The following is a 5,322-nucleotide window of genomic DNA, read 5'->3' on the forward strand; positions in this document are numbered from 1 at the left end:
ATAACTGAGAAAGCAAGCATGAAGAAAACTTAGTGAAGATATAGAAAGTTTGACTAACACAATTAACACTGTTAACCTAGTTGACTCAAATAGAACACAGCTCAAAGCAACTGTAGAATAATACTTTTTTTTAAGTTCATGTAGAACATTTACCAAAATGGAACATATGTTGAGCCATAAAGAAAAACTCAATTAAATTGAAAAGTCTGAAAATATATAAAATATATTCTATAGTTAACACTTAAGTATTATACACTTAAAATTTGTTAAGAGTGTAGATCTAATGTTAAGTGTTCTTACCACAAAAACAAAAAAGCAAAGGACAGCAGGAAACTTTTGGAGGTAGTAGATTATATTTATAACCTTGATTGTGATGATGATTTCATGGGTGTGTACATAGATCCAAACTCACTAAATTATTTACATTAAATATGCCCGTTTTTTGTATATCAAGTATACCTGAATAAAGTTGTTTTAAAATAAGAAAATCTCCAATTGTTTAGAAATTTTAAAATTCCCTTTGATAATTCACAAGGAAATACTTAAAGTGGAGATTAGAAAACATTTTTAACTTGATAATACAAATATGATATATTAAAACTTGTGGATTGCAGCTAAAGTGTGATGAGAGGGAAATTTTAGTCTTAAATTCATACTATAGAAAAGAGGAAAGGTTACAAAGCAATGATCTGAGCACCTATTTCAAGAAGTTATGAAAAGATTGGCAAATAAAACGTAAATAACACAGAGAAGATAAAGATGACAGACAGGAAACAAATGTACAAATTGAGAAATCAAAGAAGCAAAAGGTCGGGTATTTGAAAGACTAATAAAATTGATAAAATCCTAGCAAGATTGATCAAAAGAAAAAAATGGAGAATAAACTCAAACTATCAAAATAGCATTGCAGATATTACCCCATTGCCTTCAGACATTAAAAATGTAATAAGATATGTTAAGAAAAATTTAAAGTAATGAATTTGAATATTCAGATAGAATGGGCAAATCCTTTGAGAAACACAATTTAATAAACCTGATGTAAGAAGAAATAGAAAAGCTAAACAGTCCTATATTTACTAAAGCTGTTAAATCTAAAAAAAAAAAAAAAATCTTTTCACAAAGAAATGTCAGAACAAGAAGACTTTGTCAGTAAATTCTTTCTTACATTTGCAGAAGAAATAGGATCACTTTTACACAAAAATAGGAGAAAAACCCTCTCAATTACTTTTTACTACAACAGCAATAATTCCAGCAGATGTTTAAGACAGCTGTATGACTTTGTGAGACAGGAATTTCTCAAAAGTCTCTTCAAGAACAAAGGATCCTCCTGGGTTTTCCTTTATATTTTTCTCTCTATAAACTTTTTTTTTTTTTTTTAAACTGCAGTCTTTACCTGCCAGAAGCAGGAGTAAATCTTCTCTGGAAGAAGATAACACCCAGAACTTCAAAGTATCTCTATCATAAGCCAGAGTAACCTTGATACCAAAACTTGATAAAATCTTTACAAGACAGGAAAATTGCAGACCCATCTTTTTCATCATCAGAGGTGCAAAGATCCTAAAGAAATGATTGACAATTTAAATTCTATGACACTTAAAACAATAATACATCAGTACAAATTAGTATATTCCTGGCATACAAGATTGGCTTAATGTTTTAAAATCAATTTTAGCAATAACAAGATAAAATTATATTATCATTGCCATGGATGTATAAAAAGATCTGATAAAATTCAACATCATTTATGACAAAAACTCATATCAAACCAAAAGTAAAATGAAATTTCCTTATTTTGATAAAATCTACATTAAATATCATAATTAAAAGTGAAATGCTTTCCCTGCTGAGATCAGAATAAGACAACACTGCATATTATTATCATATCTATTCAACTTTCTACTAAAAGTTTTAGCCAACGTAAATGGGAAAAAAATAGTATAAATATTAAAGAAAAGAAATAAAATGTCATTTTTTACAGGACAGTGTAAGCATTCAGAAAATATAAAATACTTTAAAAATAAAGTATTAGAATAAATAAACGAATTTAGCTAGGTAATTAGTATAAGCTCAATATAAAAAAATCAGCTGTATTCCTATATACTAGAAACTACTGTTAAAAAAAAGTTTTAAAGAAAAGATATTATTTACAATAGCATTGAGTCAAATACCTTTACCTAAGTCTAAGGAAAGATGTAAGAAATCTACACTGAAAATCATAAAACATGGAGAGAAATTAAAGATTTAACCATGTGAATAGAGATATTATAGTTAAGAATTGCAAGAGTCAATATCACTAAATTGTCAGTTTTCTCCAAATTGGCTTATAAATTTAAAGTAATCCAGTCAAAATTCCAGTAGGTTTTTTTAGGGGTTGGAAATCAACAAGCTGATTCTAAAACGTATATGAAAGTGCAAAGATGTAGGAATAGTAAGAGAAAATAAATCATAAAGAACAAAATTGGAATACATATGGTGCTACTTATCAAGACCTAATTATGGTAGCTTCATAATGAGACAGTGTGAAATTGACATAAAGGTTGACCCTTAAACCAAGAGCACAGAATAGAATCCAGAAAAAACTCTGCATTCTCCTGACAACATGTGGTCTCTTGATTTGCGACATTTGGTGACCCTGAGACTGTGAAGAAAGAATGTTATTCCTATAATAGTGCTAGCCTGACTGGGTATCATCTTGATTCCCATTTAATACCATAAATCAGTAATTCTCAGTGGGAGTGATTTTGGCCTCCCTACCCCCAAGGACATCCAGAAATGTCTGGAGACATTATTGTCACGAGTAAGTGGGGGAGTGTTACTGGCATCTAGTGGGTACAGATCAGGGATGTTGCTAAACATCCTACGATGCATAGTATAGTCCGAAACAGCAAAGAATCATCTTCTTCAAAATGTCAGTAGTGCCAAGACTGAGAAAATCTGTCTTAAACAAAAATCAATCTCAGGAGGATTATAAGCTTAAATATGAAAACATTTTAAAGTTTCTTGAGGGTAACAAGTAAGAAGATATTTATGCCCTTGGGGTTAGTAAAGATTTCTTAAACATGACACAAAAAACCAGTAAGCAAAAAGGAAAATATTGATAAATGAGATTACAATTTATCAAAACATACCACCAACATAGTAAAATGTTAAGCCAAAGAGGAGAAGATATTTGCAATATGTATAACCAGCAAAGTACTTCCGTCGAGAATATATAAGCATTGTTCATGAATCAAGAAGAAAAAAAGAGACAACCCAGTGGAAAAAATGGGCAAGAGAATTAAACCCGTACTTCATAGTAGACAGTACCCATCTGATAATACATGTATGAGAAAGTGTCCAACATCATTAGTCATTAAGGAAATTTAAATGAAAACTACTGTGAAATAACCATGCATACTCACCAGAAAGGCAAAAATTAAAAAGAGTGAGAAATGAAATGTTGATTAAACTGTGGAGCTACTGGAATTTTCATACACTGTTGATGGGAAGGTAAATTGGGACAACCTCTTTGGAAAGCCATTGTGAGTATCTACTAAAACTGAATATGTTCATACCCATGTGACTTAATTCCATTCCAACAGAAATGCATACATATATTCACTAAAAGATGTGTGTATACACACATATACTTATAGATACACTTACGGGTATAGTATATATGTATCTATATATGTATGAATGCTTATAGCAGCATTATTAATACTGATTCATAACAGTTCAAAATTAGTAACAACCCACTAGTCTAGCAAAAACAAAATAAATAAATAAACTCTTGTATATTCACACAATAGAATTCCTCACAGCAATGAAAATAAACCATTGTTATATGCAATTACATGAATAAAGCTCATAAACAATGCTGAATGAAAGAAGTCAGACACAGAGGGTACATGTATCGTATATCATTTCACGTACATAAAGTTGCAAATCAGGCAAAACTAATATATGTCTTCTAGGTCAGGATGGAGGTACCTTTGGAGGGGAAGGTAGGGACAGGTACCAAGAAAAGGTCCATGGAGGGCTTCTGGAGTGTGGTGATATTTATTTCTCTATCTGGATGGTGTGTTCCCTGTACATAAATTCACTGAGCTACACAATTATGATTTGTACACTCTTCTTATATCTGTATTGATAAAAATGTGTTTTTGAAAAAATGTATAAGAGTGGGTGGGGTGAGGGAAAATTGATGTAGAAATAAAATATACATTTAAAAATGCATATTAACATATGAGCTTTCAAGATAAAGATTTTGGCTCCTAAGTTTCCAGTACAAAACACTAGAGAATTGTAGTGGTTTCCTCAAATTTTCTTATTATAAAATAAGTTGGCCCCAACTATTAGGTGTTCCTTTCTTACCAAGTTTCCCTAGTTATTTTTTTTTTTTAGTGTGTATTTGTTTTTTGTTTTTTTAAACATCTTTATTGGAGTATAATTGCTTTACCAATGGTGTGTTAGTTTCTGCTTTATAACAAAGTGGATCAGCTATACATATACATATATCCCCATATCTCCTCCCTTTTGCACCTCCCTCCCACCCTCCCCATCCCACCCCTCTAGGTGGTCACAAAGCACCGAGCTGATCTCCCTGTGCTATGCGGCTGCTTCCCACTAGCTGTCTTACATTTGGTAGTGTATATATGTCCATGCCACTCTCTCACTTCGTCTCAGCTTACCCTTCTCCCTCCCTGTGTCCTCAAGTCCATTCTCTATGTGTCTTTATTCCTGTCCTGCCCCTAGGTTCTTCAGAAACTTTTTTTTTTTTTTTTTTAGATTCCATATATATGTATTAGCATACAGTATTTGTTTTTCTCTTTCTGACTTGCTTCACTCTGTATGACAGACTCTAGGTCCGTCCACGTTTTTAAAATATTAGTATGGGTCTAAATTAGACAACCTTTCTTTCTCTTTTCCCTCCCTCAAATTATTCTACCCTGCCCTCAGGGCTGAGTCAGAGCTGTTGAACCAGAGTGTTGAGAGATCTGTCTTGTCTTGCCCAGTATTTTCCTCCTGAGAGGGCCACCTTTTTTCAGGATACAACTTGGCATTTACTAGTTATTTCAGGGTGCCTAACAACAGATGATTTCCAGTATATACTGTTTCTGCTGAACAGTTGTATTAATTTTTTTCATCAGCGCCCATCTATGTGACCTCCACAAAATAAATTTGCTGTTAAATCTGTAACCTTTTCATTGAGAATCGTTATTGTATTTGGTTCTTTTCTTTTATGCAATAGTCACATTATTTCAAGATATGTTAAACACAGTGCTTCTAATTCACATAAATACTTCATTATTTGAGAGAATATAATCTTTTGAAATTAAC

This window comes from Balaenoptera ricei, chromosome 14 (assembly GCF_028023285.1).
Source record: "Balaenoptera ricei isolate mBalRic1 chromosome 14, mBalRic1.hap2, whole genome shotgun sequence".
NCBI lineage: Eukaryota > Metazoa > Chordata > Mammalia > Artiodactyla > Balaenopteridae > Balaenoptera > Balaenoptera ricei.